The sequence below is a fragment of the Xyrauchen texanus genome, chromosome 14 (genome assembly GCF_025860055.1).
Source record: "Xyrauchen texanus isolate HMW12.3.18 chromosome 14, RBS_HiC_50CHRs, whole genome shotgun sequence".
Taxonomy (NCBI): domain Eukaryota; kingdom Metazoa; phylum Chordata; class Actinopteri; order Cypriniformes; family Catostomidae; genus Xyrauchen; species Xyrauchen texanus.
The window spans coordinates 25,406,212-25,427,073 of NC_068289.1; the positions used below are offsets into that span (position 1 = coordinate 25,406,212).

A 20,862-nucleotide genomic window follows, 5' to 3' on the forward strand; every position below is an offset into this window, starting at 1 on the left:
TCACCATTTAAGGGGGGGGGGGGGGTATTGTCACAGTTATTCACCGTTTTGTCACAGTTATTCACCGTTCTTTACCAGGGACTCTTTTTTGATAAGGTTTTTGTCCTCTGTCTTCAGTTCTCCACGAACTACATTCCCCATAACGCACTGCCCTCATCACTGCCTTCTGTTCCTTATCTTCTTCACCTGTTATCTATTCCCTCATCAACTCCCGTTTGTATAAATACCCTCTATTTTTCTTCCATCCTTGTCAGTTTTTAGTTGTACTAGTTAGTTATTTAGTGTTTTTCATTTGTTTGATATTTGTCAGTGTTTTCAATGTCTTCATTAAAAGTCTGCTGATAGATCCAGCGCTTCCCTTCTCATCTCTCCTGATAACCACGTGACAGCTGGATGCATCGCCAACTTACACTGAACTTGTTCTCTCAATTGAATATAGCCTATTGCCTTTAATAAGTATAATTGAAAGAGCAAATTCTATCTTAAAAGGAATAGTTCACCCAAAAATGAAAATTCTCCCCCAGATGTGTATGTCTGAATTGAAGATATTTATTAGCACATTTCAGCTCTGTATGCCCATACAATGCAAGTGAATGGGTGCCATCAGGCTGCTGGCTATTTAACGGTCCAAATGTCATATTTAGGCAGCATAAAATTAATCCACACAACATCGCTCAATTAATGTCTTCTGAAGCAAATCGATAGGTTTGTGGAAGAAAGGTGGATCAAACATGAGAAAGAAAAAAAAGAGAGAATGACTGAAAGCCGCAAATGGTGCGTGTTCCCCTCTTCTTGCTCTATAGCTGAAGAGGACACACATCAGTTTTTGCTCTGTTTGTTTGGGGGTAAGAGCACGCTGCTCTCGCGTTGCAGCAGGGTGGGTGCGAGCACTGCGATTTGCTTTAACAGTCAGAGTGCTTCGTGCTCGCCTCGCTAAAATATATATATATTTTCTTCCCATGTTCACATACCTTCGACGTCATTATATTCGACCATCGTGGGTGCTGAGGCACGGGGGTATTCAGTGATGCCGCCAGTCGAAGAGACGCTTGCGGGCTATCTCTTGCCGGGCTCGGCATCGTCACTTAAGAAGCCCTCTCTCTCCTCAAAGCCTTGTAGGACAACCTCCACTTTAGTAGGAAGGGCTTATCAAGCAGCAGGTCAGGCTGGTGCTGCTCTGCACACTATGCTGTTTTACAGGCGTACCAGAATGACCTCCCGGACGACCTGAGTGTGGGTTCTGCGCTTGACGAGCAAGCCTCAGACCCGCCTCAGTCCTGTCTGAACGGAGGCTCAAAAGCAAAGCGTGACGAGTCGTACTCCTCCTCCCAGGGATTGGGGACAGTCTCGCCTCTCTCGCCAGCCCCCGAAGCAAGACCTCAGGGCTATCATTTCTAGTAAGAGAAAACCCTGACGGTCTTGCACCTAGATTAGGGGGTAGCTCCCCTCGGGACGGGGCGTGTGCTTCACTTCACCCCTCCCGGTACCCCCTCGAAGCCCCTCCATTCCCGCCACCTCTTGGTGTTTCGGGTTGCAGAGGCTTCCGTCAAAATTGGGTGTTTTCGCTGTTCCTGCATTTTATTCAGGACGCGAAACACTCGACAACCCCTCAACAGGAAGTGTTCAAATATAATACCCATCTCAGAGATCCTGGCAGCGTGGAAACTTCTGCCAGATATATTCTTTTCTGTGGGTCTTATAAGGGCATCAGGATTTAATTCACTCGCCTCTTTTCCGTGTTTCTACGGCGTGTTCTCACTACCATAAACAGGATTTCTTTTTTATGTAAAAAAAAAGAAAAACTCAATCTCCTGGTTAAAGGGGCCATGATATGTGTTCCCCTTCCAGAGAGAGAGAGTTAGGTTATTACACTAAATACTTCCCGTTTCCCATGGAGGGTGAGGGGTGGCGTCTGGCTTAGGTCTTAAAGCTTGAACTGCCCGTGGGTGTTCAATCCAAGATGATGCCTGTCAAGACGGTCATGTCTCAAGCCCTACAACTCGTTTGGCTGGTCACCATCGATCTTATGACGCACTTCTATACTTCATTTAGAAGTTCTGCCACAACATGGAAAGTTCCTGAGGTTCGCTTCTGGGGGCGAAGTCTTCCAGGATCAGGTTCTTTCACTCAGCCTAGCCCTTTTTACCCGCACATTCACAATGCATGATGTAGCGCTGGCTCCTTGCGACTCCGGGGCATCTGCATTCTGAATTATGTAGACGACTGGCTGATCCTAGCACAGTTCCAGGAACTGGCAGTTCAGCACAGGGACATTGTCTTAGCTCATCTGTTTCTCTGGGGTTGAGGCTCAACGCCAAGAAAAGCATCCTCTCTCCCACTCAGAACACTGTCTATCGGGGCATCGTATGGAGTTCAATCACAATGCGGGCACAACTGTCTCCCGCTAGGATTGAGTCCATTCAGATCACCCTGAGCAAAGTCAGGCTAGGTCAAGGTTGCACTGCTATCAGTATCAACGATTTCCAGGTCTCAGGGCAACCGCGTCCACGGTGATCCCTCTGGACCTTCTGCTCATGAGACCGTTTTTGTTGTGGCCAAAAGCCAGGGGATTTCTTCCAAGGGCCAAAACCCCTAGGCTAAATAGGGTTATGCACCTCAGGCTTCGTTCCCTTCCTATATGGTTCAGACCCCGGTTTTCTGCCTTGGGTCCCACTCTAGGTGCGTCTTGTTGTCGCAGCCTGCTAACGACAGATGCCTCCCTGACAGGCGGGGTAGCGGACTTAAGTGGTCGTCCAGCTTAAGGGGATAGGAGGGTCGTCAGCTCGGTTGTCACAGTCACTGTCTCGGGTTGATGGCTGTATTTCTGTCCCTGAAATACCTCCTCCTGAGGCTGCCATGTCTTTGTGCGGGTGGACAATACAGCAGTAGCCTCTTACATAAATCATCAAGGAGACCCACGTTCCTGTCAGCTGTATTTCTGACATGTCGGATTCTCCTTAGGGCCCAGGGCAAGCTCCTGTCACTCAGGTCAGTTATATCCCTGGATGCCCGTATATGGGAGCAGATTTACTGTCCAGACAGAAAATACCAACGGGGGAGTTAAGAACGCCACCGTAAGGTAGTAGTTGGCCAGAGTTCGCCAGCAAGGGTTTTTGCCTCTTACAGATAGCACCGTGCTGGCCGAACAGGGCTTGGTTCTCGGAGCGAATTTCTTCCCTCGACGGCTCGCCTTGGGCGATTCCGAAGAGGAAGGATCTTCTATCTCAGGCACAGGGCAATATTTCATCCCTGCCCCAAATTGTGGAATCTTTCATGCCCCTAAGGGTACCAACTGAGGGACACAGGGCTCTCTCCTGAGGTTATCGAGACCTTTTTAAATGCCTGGCTTTTTCCACTTGGAACAAGTTTGGGTGAGATCTTAGGGCAGAAGAGGACCTCTTCGCCTCTATGAATAGCGCAATGTCTCCTCTACTTCTCCCTGAAATCACCCAGCCCCCTTGGGTCTGGACGTTAAGACACATACATGACCCAGAATGCGTCTGTATGCGTTTCTTTCCCCGGTTTCTCTGCTCACGGGAGTCTTGGCAATGTTCACCAGCAAGGGTCTTGGCTCCTATTAATGGCGCTGCGCTGGCCGAACAGGATATGTTTCTCGTAGTTAATTCCTCTCCTCGACGGCTCGCCTTGGGCAATTCCGAACAGGGAGGACCTTCTCATCCTTGGCCCGAATTGTGAAACCTTTCATGTCGGACCCCTAAGGGTACCAAATGAGGTTCACAGGGTTTTCTCTTGAGGTTATCGAGACCATTTCAAGTGCTAGGGCTCCCTCCACTTGGAACTTATCTGGGTAGATTTTACAGGGCAGAAGAGGACCTCTTCGCCTCTGTTGATAGCGCAATGTCTCCTCTACTTCTCCCCGAGTCGCCCTGTCCCCCCCCCTTCGGGAGGGGCTGAACGTAGTAACGCAAATGCGCCTGCATGCGTTTCCTTCTACTAAATTTCTTATTACAGAACCAGCTAATTGCCAGTTTGCTTCAGTTCTGGATTTTCTGTAGAAAGAACTGTCAGCGGGCACTTGCCTCGCCACTGCCAGGTTCTATGTGGCCACTGCGGTTTGCCACGGCTTGGTGGGCGGGGTGCCCTCAAAGAGGCATCCCCATTATTGCCCGGGCCTACGAGGCGCACGGTCAAGCTTCGCCAGTAGGTTTCAGGGCGCACTCTACCAGAGGGCTCTCCTCCACTAAAACCTTGGCTAGAGGTCTCCCTCTGCAGCAAGTTTGTGATGCGGCAGGTTGTCCTCTCCGCACACATTCGTTAGATTTTTATATTTTGGATGTTTTGCCACTCCGGGCTCTTATGCCCTTGAGTCGACATCTCAAGCTCATGTCTGGACAAGTTTGTGATGCGGCAGGCTGGTCCTCTCCGCTCACATTCATCAGTTTTTATGACAAGTTTGTGTTGCAATAGGGTTCTCTTCGCACACATTCATCGAACTTTATGGGTTAGATGCTTTGCTGCTCCGGACTCTTATGTCCTTGAGTCGACATCTCAGCCCATGCCTAAACAAGTTTGTGATGCGGCAGGTTGTCCTCTCCGCACACATTCATTGGACTTTTTTAGTTTGGATGTTCTGCACTCCGGGCTCTTATGCCCTTGAGTCGACATCTCAGCTCATACCTGAACAAGTTTGTGATGCGGCAGGCTGGTCGTCTCCGCTCACATTCATCAGTTTTTATGACAAGTTTGTGTTGCGATAGGGTTCTCTTCGCACACATTCATCGAACTTTATGGGTTAGATGCTTTGCTACTCTGGGCTCTTATGTCCTTGAGTTGACATCTCAGCCCATGCCTAAACAAGTTTGTGATGCGGCAGGCTGGTCCTCTCCGCACACATTCATCAAAATTGAATGGTTTAGATGTTTATGCTACTCCGGGCTCTTATGCCCTTGAGTCGACATCTCAAGCTCATGTCTGAGACCTCTCGCGTTTTTGTGAGTACACTGCACAACCGTAGGGGTCCGGACAGCCCCAAGTGCGGTGGTGTGGGTACTGCGTTCCCCGTAGCGCTTAGCAGCGCAGCATCGTAGTGAAGTTTTTTGTAAAGGGAACGTCTCGGGTTACATGTGTAAACCTTGTTCCCTGAAAAAAGCGGAACGAGATGCTGCGCTGCTTTGCCGCACTGGGACGTCCCAGGACTGCTCTTCAAAAAGAAGTATCTGACGACACCTGGTGACGTATCCATTTATAGCCTGGCCGCAGGTGCATCTAATGATTACATCAGCCGAGGCTATAAATTCCGGTCAATGTTCATTGACGTGTTACACACACTATTTCAGCTCGGTTCACAGCTAGAGTTGTTCCCCTTAGCGCTTAGCAGCGCAGCATCTCGTTCCACTTTTTTCAGGGAACAAGGGTTACACATGTAACCCGAGACGTTTTTCACAATGGTTAAATGAGTCAGCTCACTAATACAAATGATGCTTGCAGAGATAAATAAAATAAACTGAAACAGACAGCTGATGAGACTTCAAGACCTTTGTAAGGCACAACTCTCTTCACAGTTTGTTAATTCATTTAGCTGTTAGATGATAAAGCAGAACACGGTCTCCTGGGGAATAAATGCTGCAAGCTCTGCAGGAGATGACTCATTGTAAAATGGCCTTCCTATCCATTTTATTAGTAGTGACCAGGCAAATGAAAATATGAATTTGGGTCACTCCTTACTCCCTTTTATCTTAATGGCATGGGTTATAAGATTACACCTAATTCAGAGAGATAAAAATAATTAGGTTCTATGAAATGGAAATGGTGTACAAAGGACATGTGAGCAGTGATGCATGATTGATCAACTATGTACACAACATGTTTAGTTTTCAACCTGGCACACATATACAATTTGCACTAGAAGAGATACTCAGCATAATTCCACTAATCTTACATGTCTTATGTACTGTACATGTGTAGAACTGGTTACTAAACTAGTCCTAAATTTGGCATCATATTAGGAGTGAATAGGATATATACTGAAGTCAACATAAAATCAAAAATGTTTATTTTATTTTATATAAATTCTTGACATGATTGTGCACGATTTACATTATGTGCAGTGTACGTTATTCCAAACAAAAAAAAAAATACTGAAAATTTAGCAATTTCTGCCGCCTCTGAAACAACTTTCCTTTTTAGCCGATATCATCTATGCCACATTAATTACTTTTAATTAGGGCTAGGCAAACCATATTGATTTTCCAATTAATCACAGTCTTTTAAAGATCTGATCTTTTCTTAAAATCTCAAGATTCATCTTTTAATCTGTGCCTTTTAAATCACAATTTGAGTGTGTAAAACACACCCCTTAACTAAAGAAACACATAAAAAAAATAAAGCATAAAAATAGTCCATAAGACTATGCATTATATTACAAGTCGTGCGAGGAACACACTGATATTGAAATTTGTGTCAAGATTTAAAAATGGTGTAGAGGAAATAACAGTATATGGGTATGGAAAAAATCAAGGGTGAGATTAAAAAAAAGGCAGAATTTAAATTTTTGGGTGAAATATTCTTTTTTAATAAAAAGTATAATGTTTAAAAAAAACAATGCAAAAACAAATAGAGAGCACACCTAAGGCTACAAAAAAAGTTTCAATGGATTCTCTACATTTAGCGGTTAGGGCTGAATTTATTGCAGAATATTTATAATAAGGATATAGAATACATTCAAACTTTCAATAAATCAGTGACCAGTTTGAAAGGATTTTGTGCTCTAATGGTTACATGCACTCTTCATGATGTCATTGAATGCACTTCAGGTCAGAACTGTGGTGCAGTGGTCTGTGCACATGCTAGGGGACAACGCTTAGTTACTTCTAGCCTGGGGGCTGATGTTGGCATAAATCTGTGGTGTTGTTGACTGGACTCACTCTGTTGAAATCACTGCTAGTAATGGAGTGCCTACAGGTTCATTTGTCAGTGTTCTGGACTAATCTGCCAGTTCCTAGTTCTGTGTTAGTTTGTGTTTGCTGCTTGGGTTATCAGCACGCTGGCTCATTTGTCTGATTGGTGTCACTTGTTACTCATTTATGTCTGTTTTTATCTTCCCATTCCCTCTACAGTAAAGACACTGAACTCAGAAATGAATTTGACCATTCAGCACATGGTAGAGAGTCAGCCCTCCTCATTTCCCATGGAAGTGTCCAAGGTGGCATATGTCATCACCCTCCTCGCTGGATTCACACATGACTGGGGAATGGTGGCGTGGGAGAATAAGCTGCCTTGCTGTTCATCATTCCAGGCCTTCTCTGATGAACTCAGAATGGTGTTTGACCATTCAGCACATGGGAGAGAGGCAGCCTGCTGTCTTGCAGAGCTTCGTCAAGGAAGAGGTTCGGTTTGCGAGTTCTCCATCAAATTTCAGACACTTTGGCTACTTTCATGGGGTGGAACGAGAAGGCTAAATGAGACATGTATCTTGGGAGGTTGTCCTAGGAGGTCAAGGACGAGATTTATTACCTCCCACAGTCTGTGTACTAACCATCTGATGCCTATAGCACACAAAATTGGAACGATTTCTCTATCTAGTCAGACCAAATCTGATTGTATGACTTCTTCAGGATTTCTGAGAGCTTAGTTTGCGCTGGTCTGGGTGGAAGCACAAGTTGAGTTCACAAGGTTCCGTGTCAGGATCAGGGAGGGGGATGAGTGGAAGACGGCTTTCAATACACCCACTGGGCACTTTGAATATTTGGTTATACCCTTTGGCCTTACTAATGCTCCAGCTGTCTTCCAGACACTTGTCAATGATGTGCTCCGTGACATGATCAACAAATTTGTCTTTGTGTACCTGGATGTCATTTTGATTTTCTCCCTATCTCTCCAGGTGTACATTGAACACGTCTGGTTAGAGGCTGCTAGAAAACAGGCTGTCATGAAGGGGGAGAAGTTTGCGTTCCATATGCAGTCGGTTCTGTTCTTGTGGTAAATCTTGTTGCCCGGAGGCATGCGCATGGATCCTTTCAAGGTGAGAGCCATCACAAATTGGCCAACCCTGAACTCTCGCAAGGCCTTGCAGAGATGTCTGGGGTTTTTCAATTTCTACCATGTTTTATATGCAAGTACAGCCAGGTAGCTGCTCCTCTCATGGATATGACCTCCACCAAGACCAATTTTACATGGTCGGAATGGGCTCAGTTGGACTTTCACTCCCTTAAATCCAGATTTTCTTCTGCATCCATTTTAATCATCCCGGATCTGACCAGGCAGTTCTTTGTGGAGGTTGATGTGTCAGAAGTGGGCGTGGGTGATGTTCTATCCCAGCGCTCGCCCAAGGAAGACAAGATCCATCCTGTTGGACCAGAATGGTGGAACAGAATTATGACATAGGTGATCATGAGCTGTTGGGGGTCAAGCTTGCTTTTGAGGAGTGGCATCATTGGCTGGAAGGGACTTAGATCCTGTTTTTGTTTGGCCTAACCATAAAAACTTAGTTTACATCAAATCGGTAACAAGATTAAATTCTCAGCAGGCTCGCTGGGAAGATTCAGTAGATTAAATTTCCTACCGACCAGGGTCCAAAAACAGCAAACCTAAAAGTGCTTTCTCAGTCATGCCCCCACATCATGTGGTGAACGCTGTGTTCTGGAGAGTCGAGTTGGAAGTATGTAGAGCGCTTCGGGGAGTGACGGCCCCAGGGGGAGTACCGGCAGGTCTGCTTTTTGTGCCATGGTCTGTACGCCCCTCCGTCCTGCAATCCAGTAAGACGTTGTCAGTACCCTCAAGGCCCTGGTCACACATCGCACACAAATGCAACATGGCCGTTTTATAGTGGTGGACAGGTTATCGAGAGCTGCCATTTTATTCTTCTCCCAAAGCTCCTTTTACCACATGAGAGACAACGTCTGCTGTCATGGATCACGTTTTCCGGATTCATGGTATTCCGATGGATGTGTCCAATTTCTGGAGAGAGATTTGTCGGCAGCTGGGGGCATCGGTTAGTCTGTTGTCTAGGTTCCATCTCCAGACCAATGGCCAGATGGAGCAAGCCAACCATAGTCTAGAGTAGATGCTCCATTGTGTGGCTGTTAAGAACCCCACATCCTGGAGCAAAGATCTCATGTGGGTGGAGTATGCCTTCAACTCCCAACCAGCGTTGTCTACGGGTCTATCCCCATTTCAATGCTGCCTCAGGTTCCATGCATTAAGACTCAGGTGGATCGTCACTGCACCTCCCTGGTACACTCTCGGTCAAAGTGTCTGGTTATCTGCCAAAGCCTCTTCATCTGCATTCATCCGATTTTTCCAAAATCAAGCCTGTCTTCCGGTCTCCCCACCAGAATGCCAACGTACCGAGGTCCGCTTGTCTTGGAGCGCCAGGTGAAGCTCCTTTGAGGAGACAACAACTGTCAGGTTTCTGGACTGATCTGCTTCTTTTCCTAGTTCTGCGGTGTTTGACAGCTTGCCACATGCAGTTTGACAGTTGCCACGTGTCAGAGCGTATGTGTCGCCGCTCGGGTTATCAGCGCACCAGCTCATTTGTTTGATTGTTGTCACCTGTTACTCATTTGTGTTTGTGTATTTATTTCCTCTCTCTACCTCACCTCTTTGCTGGTTTCTCTCTCTCTGTTGCATTAACTAGTCTAATCTCTGCGCTCCCTATCGCTTCTCTAATGAGCTATAGTTTGGAGTGATTTCTTTGCTCATATAGTTCTAGCTCTGCTACTATTTTCAGCTATAATCTTTTGTGTTTTTTCTTTGGTGCCAATCTCCAACTCCCCGTGGAATGTAGCGAATGGACTGGGAATTTTCCATACTCACTTCTCGTGTGTGTTTTTAATCCTCCTCCATCTTTAGTCCCCTGTTGGCCTTTCCCGAGTCAACAATAAAGACACTGTTACTTTCTTTCTACAATTGGGTTCAGTTTCTTCACCTGTTTTATCTTTATCAGTTATCTTTAGAATTATGTGAAATAAATTATATACAGACTTCATCAGCATCTTTTGCATTTCAACAGAAATCATAACTTAATATTCTAAAGAAGATGAAACTGGATATTTGTTACCTCATAACAGATACCGGTGTCATTAGATGAATGTCAACATTCATCTACTTAAATGTGCTTGAGTGATTAGCTGGTATATTTATCTCTTTGAAACAAGGGCCTCAATTGAGTTCGACAGAGGATGACAGCTGCCAACCGTGGCTGTCCGTTCAATGCAAAGAATAAATTTTAATTGCAGAATAAGCCGAATTTTAAATAGTTGAACTGTTGAATTTATCGAGTGCATAATTTCACTCTACCCATGCACTTAGGCTCACCTGTTTCACATTTACTTACACTAGGCACACTTGTTGTTGCCCCCAAATGACGTGCCAGTGTGGGTTACCCCTGGATGCATGTACGGTAGACCACAAGAATATACACACAACACAAAGACCATGTATGTATTATATGTCATGCAAGTTTACTTTTACATTTATTCATTTAGCAGAAGCTTTTATCCACAGGGACAAATAATAAACCAATAAGCATTTCATTTTTGGGAGACAGTGAAGATACAGTATATAGTAGTGTTCTAATGGGGTATTAGCTTATTTTCTGTTTATTGTGCTACTGATATGGTCAGGAGGAATTGAAAATGTATGTGACTTGCATGTTGTGTTGTCACATGATGCTGTAGAATTGGATAATATCCTCTGAACTTGCCATATTATGATTTTGGTTGAATTGACGCCACTGCTTTGATATTTTTCTATTCTCAGTTGGTGTGTGCACACCTGAGTGGGATGGTCTGATATGTTGGCCGCAAAGCTTCCCTGGAACTCTGACCAAGACACCCTGCCCCATATACATCTATGACTTCATGCAGGTTTGGAACATTTCTTCTCTCTGTATCAACCTTTACCTTTATGTGTCTCTTGTCTTTTTATTTTTAACATTTATAAATGTAGATCAAACTGTGCTTTGCACAGAAAGCATTTCACAAGATTTCATTTCAACTTACCTGTAAGAATTGTAGAGGTTGAAGAATAATAAAGAGTTGTGGAGTTCCCTTCTCCCATCCCAGAACAAATATTTCCAAAGTCAAATCATTTTAATTTCAGATGAAAAAACAAACGAACAAAAACTGTGAATCAAAGAAACAACAGGAGTTAAAAGCAACAAATAATTACTTTACGAGTATGTATTTAATTCTGGAAATAGCCTTTCAGTAAAGTCAATGTCAATCTTACAGGTCACGCCTACAGGAAATGTGACTCCAATGGTTCCTGGGTGCTGGCAGAGAGCTCAAACAAAACCTGGGTCAACTACACAGAATGCATCAAATCCCCAGAGCCCAATAAAAAAAGAGTAAGCAAAGGTCAACAGCTGTATTCAGCGGACAGAGATCACTTTTATAATTCTTGACACACCTCCTCTTTGTCTCATCAGCAGGTCTTTTTTGAATGATTGCATGTCATGTACACAGTAGGCTATGCAGTTTCATTCAGCTCTCTTCTAGAGGCCATCTTCATTATTGGATATTTTAGGTGAGTAAGTGTGTGTGGGTTTGGGTGGATTACGAGGAAATATTTTAGGTTACAAACTAGTAAATTCAAGGGTATAATGCTATAAATGTGATTTATGAGGACATTTCTAGTGCCCCCATAACTCAAATTGCATAAAAAATATGTTTTGTGTGTGTTAGGTTTAGGGTTATGGGATAGAATCTATAGTCCGTACATAGTAAATTCCACACTATGACCAAATCAAATAATCAATTTTATCTTTCTATCACACTGTAATTCCACAATCAGTGCATGTGAGTCTAGAAATAGTGAATTTTGAAATAGATTTAAAGAAATATAAACTTTGACATAAATTGGAGTAGAAATAGTTAAGGTACACTATTTCCTGGTCACTTATTAAGTAAGCAAACATTGTATCCTTTGAACAATTCCCTGTTCTGATAATGGAATTGTGTGATATTATGTGTTTCTTTTTCACTGAATAAATAAACTAAAGAGCCTTGTGCTTCACAACATCTTTTTTAAAATGCTGCTTCACAAATGTTTCCCACTGTGCAAGCTATTTATCTCTTTGTCTGATGGGCACGAACGCTGCATTGATTGCCTGGGCCAAGCCCACACGGAAGCAGAGCTCAGTCAGTCTGACTTTGTTCACTCTGAATGCATGAAACTCATGACGCTTTGCTTTCTTTCAAAAAGCTGATGCCACTCCCCTCAATGTACACCTTGCTTCAACTGCATCCTATCTTTTACCGTGTGGGTGTAGGATGCACCTATCTTGCGCTCAGAGATACAGTGTCTACTCGCCAAAAATATGATGGAGAGCATACCAGCGTGCGATGCGCAGAAAGGCTTTAGTTTAAAAGGTTTTAGTTGAACCAGTCAATGCTAGTCTACTGTAAGGAAGTAGTATAAATGTACTGGATTGGATTAAAGTGCCCGTGTACCTCCATCATTATGTGGGGAACAGTATAATGGAATTAGCCACATTCGACAAACATTATAAGAAGGATAAATAACAAATAATTTGATTATTTGTCTGAATAAAAATTTCCGTCATTAAAATTGTATTACAACATCTTGTTGTATCCGCTCACAATTTATATAGTAAAGAATTAGCTTTAATAAAGGAATTATGTTTAATTCACTTATTGGAGTAATATTATTCTCATGGCTTTTTGAAAATAACATAACTAATATTTTAGGTATAGCTTTAGGGCCGGATCTTTGAAAAACCATGTGCAAGATTATTTATCAAAATATACCACAGCCAAATTAAATTTAAATTCAAACAAGACTTTATTGCTAATCTAAACATAAAAACTTATTAAACACTTTTCAAAGTCCTTTGTGTAAAGGATTCTTAAAAATTCCTGCTCGAAAAGTACACGTTTTAACCATACATTTTATATTCGGACACAACTGAATATATCAAAAATGTATTAAAATAATAATTCCTGAAATGCCGGAAGAATCTTCTTAGTTACTGTCGTAACCTCCATTCCCTGGTGGTTGTGTCGATGAAGTGACATTAGGGGTCGCTCTTGGGTGCCCCATTCACCTTCAGATCTTTTAGAAAAGGCCAATGAGAATTGGTGAGTTGAATTTGCATGCCACACCCCCTGACATACGGGTATAAAAGGAAGGCCCGCAGGCAAGTTCATTCAGGTTTTACACTGAGGAGCCGAGACAAGGCCATTACAGCGGTAAAGTTCTGTCTGCGGCAAGAGGGACACAACGTCTCGTTACCTGCATCAGGGACACTAGGGGTCCCATATCCGAAATGCCACAATGACTGAACTGGTCACGTGAACTGCCGATGCAGGTGTAGACAAGCTACTATGAGCGTAGGAATAGATGCACTCGGGCTGCACAGAGCCTCCCCAGACGTCATGTGCTTCCCCATAACCCTGAGGGGGGCGTACCAAATATTGGAGCAGGCTGTGGCCTTTTCTCTCCATAGAAACGTTGTTCTGCTGGGGCCTAAAAATGCTCATAAAATGAGCTGGGGAAGGTGTCCTTTTCTGTTCCTATTCTTTCAAGGGGAAAAGGCTCCGCGGAGGCCACACCCTGCCATGGAGAGGAGGGGAATGGCACGGTGGTAAGTCCTGCCCTTCGTAGGGGGGAGATTCTACAAATACAGTGACCGGGGCAGAGAGGGCTCTGCCAAGGGAGATGTGGGTCTACCACTGGGAGACCGTGCCATGGAAGATACATCACAGGAGGTTAACAAGGAAACCGAAAACCTGTGGAGCACTTACCCCAGTACAGGGCATGTAGCACAAGTACTGGGTCTGACCATGAATTCCTCTGCAGAATTCTATAGTCAGAGGTCTAGGAGGAAGTACATCCAGGGTTCACAAGTTGTGAACACACATGGGAGAGAAGAGCGCGCGGCCTCACTTTCTTGGAGGGGAAAGGCGCTATGCACAAGCGGTACACCCAGCCAGCTGTCTGCGTAATGAAACTTACCTGTTTGCACTTGAAAGAACACGAGACGAGACCGGCTCAACCCGAAGATTGTAAAACATTGCAAAGGTATTGGGTGTTGTCCAGCCCGCTGCCCTACATATGTCTTCTAGAGAGGTGCCGTTGGCCAGTGCCTACGGGGATGCTACACCTCTTGTGGAGTGTGCTCGAACCCGCAAGGGGGCAGGCACTGACTGGACCTGGTGGGCCAACGCTGTGGCGTCCACGATCCAGTGGGCAAGCCTCTGTTTGGGAATAGCATTCCCTTTCCGCTGTCCACCAAAGCAGACAAAGAGCTGCTCAGAGCACCTAAAAATCTGCGTGCGATTCAAATAGGTGCTCAAAGCATGCACCAGACACAGCAACGATAAGGCTGGGTCTGCCTCCTCCAGGGCAGCACTTGTAGGCTCACCACTTGATCCCTGAAGGGGAACATAGACCGGTCGGGGTCTCATGATGGGCAGTCTTCAGAGAGACTGCCTTTAACTCAACTGACTCGAGGGGCTTGAAGGGGGCTCTCCGTAGGCCTGAGAGGACCATGGAGAGGTCCCATGAGTTAAAGAGGCGCGGTCAAGGAGGGTTCAGCCTCCTGGTGCCTCTCAGGAACCTGATTATCAGGTCGTGCTTACCGAGGGACTTACCTTGAAGCATATTGGGGTGTGCTGCTATAGCAATTACATAAAACTTGAGCGTGGAGGGGGACAGCTGCCCATCCAACTTCTCTTGCAGGGAGGAAAGCACTGACCCGACAGCGTAGCTCTGATTCCAGAGGTCTGGGCATGGGTGCCAGAGGGTGCCCCATCCCTGAGAAAGAAGGTCCCAGGGGAATTCACCAGGGAGAAGCTGTCACAAGGAGTGTGAGGTCCGAGAACTAGGTCTGAGTGGTACGGAGCCACGAGGGTGCAGGTCACTCCTCGTCCTCCCTGACCTTGCACAGACCCTGTGCAAGTAGGCTCACTGGGAGAAACGCATATTTGGGCAGCCCTCAGGGCCAGCTGTGTGCCAGTGCGTCTGTGGCGAGGGGAGCTCCCGTCATGGTATACCAGAGCGGGCAGTGGGAGGTTTCCTGGGAGGCAAACAGGTCTACCTGTGCCCTGTCAAATTGACTCCAAATCAGCTGGACTGCCTGAGAGAAGTCTCCACTCTCCCTTGAGCATTACCTGCTGTGACAGAGCATCTGTTGTGACATTAAAGTTGCCCGAGATGTGAGTGGCATGCAGCGACATGAACCGGCGCTGACTCCAGAGGAGGAGATGAGGGGTGAGTTGTGACATGAGACGGGAGCGTAAACCACCTTGGCGGTTTATGTAGGCCACCGTCGAGGTTGATATGCCAATGCAGGTGAGGTCCTGTCCAGGATCCAGCAGCTGCGTGCCCATTGCACACGGCGCCTGCCGTGCCTCAGGACTTGGATCTGGAGCCAGTGCTGCAGCGGTCTCATATGCATCAACCCGAGTGAGGATGCCATATGCCCCAGGAGCCTCTGAAAGTACTTCAGTGGGACCAATATTTGCTGCCTGGATAAGTTCAGGCAGTTTAGCAATGACTGCGCAAGCTCGTTCATGACACTATCATTGAGTCTAACTCCATGCTGAGAAAAGAGATGCTCTTAACTGGGGAGAGCTTGCTCTTTTCCCAGTTGACCTGAAGCCCTAAATGGCTGAGGTGCATGCACACAGTAACTCTCGATAGTGTGCTAGGATCAGCCAGTCAGCGTGGCAGTTCACAATGCGTATGCCCACTTCTCTTAGCTGGGCAAGGGCAGCCTCCGCAACCTTTGTGAAAACAGGGACAAGCCAAACGGGAGGACCTTGTACTGATACGCCTGAATGTCGTATGCGAACCGTAGGAAGGATCTCGAGGTAAAATAGAGTTGTAAAAGTATTTGTCCTTCATGTCTACCGCCGCGAACCAATCTTGATGCCGGATGCACGACGAAATGTGCTTCTGTGTTCAGGACTCGCAGGTCCATGATTGGGCAGAACCTACCGCCCTTCTTGGGAACAATGAAGTAAGGGCTGTAAAAACCGCTCTTCATCACGGCTGGAGGGACAGGCTCTATCACGTCCTTCCATAGAAGGATGGCAATCTCTGTGTGCAGGAGAAACCGGGAACCTGGGTGGACGCCTGGCGAATTTAATTGCATAACCGAGTCGGACGGTTCTGGCCAAACCAGCGCGACGGGTTTGGGAAGCAATAACCACGTGCCCAAGCTCAAGGCGAGGGGCACTAAGGGAAGGATCATATCCGACATTCCTGGGGTGGGGCCTCGCAGCAGGGAGCGGGGCTCCGACCCGAGGAGAGAGCGCTAAGGGGAACCTCCAAGCACTTACCTTGCTTTGTGTGTCTAGCACAAGGCGGGCCGGCGACTGAGGAGGAAGGCCTCTCGGAGTGTCCTCGAAACTCGTCACTGGCCGGCTGGGGATGTGGTTTGTGTGGTGCAGCCAAGTATGAGAAGGTGGGGGGCCCCGTTCGTGATGCCGGGGCTCTAATCGCCTGGTGGAATGCCAGCGATCTAACCTGAGGAGAGAGGAGACTGCTCTTTTCTTGACAATGTGGGTACCGCAATGTGGGGTGCGGCGAACAGAAAAGAAGGGAACAAAAGATTTACCTACTGGCCCTCCACCGGGGAAGGGAGAGGTCTGTACACCAGCCCCTGGGTTCCTGCAGTCAGCTCCTTCCTCAGGTGTCCCGTCTCAGGGACGCTTGGGAGCCCTTTTAAGGCTCTTGGTGGCTGGCCAAGAAGCAGGGGGGCATCACTCTCCTGTGGGGGGGGCTCTTTGTTGTGGGAGAGTAGTAGGCTTGAGCTGAGGCGGAGCCGGTTGCAGTTGAGTTGCCGCAGGGGAACATCCTCGGCGAACAGACGGGGTGTGCACTCTTGAGCCGCACCGGGGCAAGATATGCTGAATGACCTCTGTCCGTTGCTTCACCGCCGAGAACTGCTGGGCGAAATCCTTGATGGTGTCACCGAAGAGGCTGGCCTGGGAGATGGGGGCATTGAGGAACCGTGCCTCGTCTGCCTCCCTCATCTCGACCAGGTTCAGCCATAGGGGAAGCTCCTGGACCACAAGTGTGGACATTGTTTGCCCGATGGGGGATCAGAACTACCCTTGTGTAACTCGTTCAGAGCTGGTCATTACATTATATTATATAAATTATATTATGCAATAGTAAAATATTTCTGCCTTAAATTCTTCACTTTCACACATTATTTTAAGGCTCTCTGATTAACTTACAAGCCCTTATTTCTCATGAAGGAATACTTCGAAATTCTGTTTCTTGGATTTTATCATCTCCACAGAAATAGATTAGGGCATCTCCTCTGTCTCACTGACTATTATTAACACTGCATGAATAAATGACCACGGATATTTGTTATATAGTTTATACCATGTTTATATTTTCGCGGGAGTTTGGCGCAAGTGTCTGTAGATGGCGTGCACATCAGAGCGCTTGAGAAGTGGTTCATCTTCACATGACGTCCGCGGTGTGGTTCTCTGAGATGCTCGGAGTTCAACCGAATGAGTCGGATCCAGGAATACTCCAGTGCAGATATCTGCGAGTGTGTGTGAGCACATTTGTTTACAGCAGCGGGGGATGAGCTGACCGAACTGACTGGAACACGAGAGAGAGCGCAAAACACAACTGTGGAGCGGAGGGGGGCAGGACCAGGCTGGAATGTCACACGCCCGTTCCCCAATCGGCCTGATGGGGCGCGTGAGGGATAAAGGCGGCCGGTGACGACAGTTCGAGAGAGAGAGAATCACGGGCATGTCCGTTGTGTGTGTGTTTATGTTTGTGTGTTTTGGTTTAAGTTTTCATGAAATGATTATTTATATTGACAAGCCGGTTCTCGCCTCCTCCTTGCCCGTCTTAACCCCCCATTGGGTGTTACTCAAGTCTGCGAAGATGGGCAAGGAGGAGGCGAGAATTGAATAATAGTTTCTAGACATATTGTTAGGTTGTTGGTACATTTACACATTAGACTACATCTAATTATCCAGATTTCAGTCAATCTTAAATTTTGCTCTTACTGTTCAATATTGTTTATCGCCTTCATCAAGGACAAAGACAGGATACTGTGTTTCCCATTAATTTATTAGACTATGGCGGACCACAACAGTATTCAATTAAACATATTTCCAAGAAGGCACATTAACTCTGAGATCTACCACTTTTTCCATTCTAATGGAAGGTCTCCAATATATTTCTGTATGTTTACAGGCGTCTCCACTGCACCAGGAACTACATTCACATGCACCTGTTTGTGTCCTTCATACTGCGTGCCGTCAGCATCTTTGTGAAGGATCATGTGGTGCACTCCAGTGCTGGGCTGCAGGAGTTTGATGCTATGCTCATGAATAACTTCACTAATGCAGTGGAAGTAGCACCAGTGGACACCTCACAGTATATGAGTCAAGCAGTATCTCATGCACCTCAGGATATATTTTAACATTTTATAATTTATATTAATTTGTTAATATGCTGCTACTGCTGCTTTCTTTAGGAGAATGTTAGTTTACATTGTATCACCTGCAAAATAATATATATATATATATATATATATATATATATATATATATATATATATATATATATATATATATTGCCCCACCCCATATGATATGTTCAATTAAAGGAGAATTCTTTTCAATTTAATGTCTATATGGACTGGACCTGTGGCATCATTTTAGCACCGACAATGCTTTTGACTCGTCCCTCAGTTTGTAATAAAAATATTTTTGCAACTGGTAAGAAGACAGTATTTTGAATAAACATTTAAAATATAACTCAACTATCACATTGTTATAGTGTATACATATTAGCATTGGTATGAAAAAATCTCTTACCAGCCTTCTATCAAATTTATTTATGTAAAAACTTATGTGCAGTTGAATTATTTTCTGTGCCACAGATGCTGGTCACAGACATTAATTTGTAACTAAACTTGCCCTTTTCCCTGTAAATTCCTTGAGCTGTGATACATTTAAATGATGGACAGCCTCACAGCCAGCCAGCCATACATATTTTATAGTGCTCATGTCGAGCTCTCTTTTATATGATCTGGGTCCTGATGTATAAAAGTTGCGCACACACAAAATGGGCATTGAAGTGTGAGTACGCAATTTGCCGTGCACACATTGGGAGTTTTATAAGAAATACACTTGCTGTTAGTATTTGCTCACTGTACGCACACACTTGACTATGCATACAAACTCTTTTACTACTTTGTGTGAATTGGCAACTCCAACTGGACAAGTAAATTAACTAAACAGACTGATAAGAAACTCTGTTTTTCATTTAAAACATCACATTTAGAAAATGATTTACGTAGTTAAGCACTTGAATCAGAAGTAATCGTTATCCTGCCAATTTTATGCTTTATTAATTTTATGTAACTAATTGAAAAGGCATTGAAATATAAGCTGTAAAAAGGAAATATTGGTAATAGATGTGCTACTTTTGGAAGACTTTCCTGTGATATCATAGAGTGAATGCACTTTTAATGACAGCGAGGATTGACGTATTGTGGTAAAAGACAGCATTTAAATAAAGATGATCTGTGATTCACACTTGACTGATGTGAAATGGCCTGGTAAAATACAGTATAATGACAGGTTTTCAGCTGTTTTTCGAAAATAAAATATCAGTCGGATATAAAACAAAAGCTTTCATATTTTATTTTTAAGAAGTTATTTTAGTAATCTAAAGATATCAGATAATAGTTTAGCACTGCTAAACTATTTTTTGTTTCCAGTATTAAATATTTAACTTCTCTATAAAAACACCCTAAATATTTTTTTAAATATTTCTGAGAAGCAAAACTGCATTAGTTAAATGTATGCTTGCAATAATGAAAAAAAGAATTGCCAAGAGATATTAAGATATATTCTCTGAAAACAAGTTAATATCTTACAAAATAATGTTTATTGGGTAAACAGATCTTGAATAAAGGATGTCTAGAAGTTTTATTCTAAAACAAGACAAATATTATGAAATAATTTTTAGCACTAGCATCTAACTGATGGGCACTTGGGGCATTTATATTCTGTAATATGTTTATAGTTTCTCGTACTGTTAAACGCTGTACTATCGTGTCTGGATGGCTATATGTATTTGATATTTGTATGTGGATGAGGTTATGCATAGTACTTATACAGGCGTTGAACAGTCCATATATGGTTATTTTGGGGAGGAGATGGGGTGGTGAATAAATAATGTGAATGTTCACACAATCTTCTGCTAGCTGGGATATATTAAGGGAAATGTGCACAGGTTCTGCTGGATGTTTATCTTTATAAATCTGAAAACTGTTGTGCATACACAAAATCTGACATTTGTTTTATACATGAGACCTCTGTTGTTTGTTTCAGACACACATTGTGATGTATGCTAAATATGCCATTTGAAATCATAACCAGAAGCACAAATCACTTTAGAATGTCATCCTCAGCAACCTCAATATTGCAGAGAGGCACCACGGGCTGTTAAACAACACCAGAAGAGCAGAAATTGAAAGGGGTCAAGTTGAGTCTGGAAGAAGTGGCATGTGAGGTTTGACCCCAATTCTAATTATGGTGAAAAATAAATTTTTCTATGTTAATGCAGGGTTGTGCCCCATCTTGACTTTGTGAGGAGGGCTGAAATTGTTGGAGTAAATGCAAAAGCTACTGTATAGGTCAAAGGTCATTATTGATCTAATTAATCCTAATTCACTTATTAAAGCTAATTCCTTACAACAGAAATTGTGAGCAGATACAACGAAACGTTGTATTACAATTTTAATTGTGGAGAATCTATTAAGACAAATAATCTAGTTATTTGTCATATATCTCATTTATAATGGTTGTCGAACGCGACTAATTCCATTATACATTTCATTACCTATTAATGTACAATAAGGACAGTTTAATTTAGTTCATAGCT

At 44.4% G+C, this 20,862-nt stretch overlaps 1 pseudogene; it reads left to right on the forward strand.

Moving 5' to 3' along the window:
• Positions 1–20,862, forward strand: part of LOC127654567 (parathyroid hormone 2 receptor-like) — a 125,259-nt pseudogene that overhangs the window by 13,785 nt on the left and 90,612 nt on the right.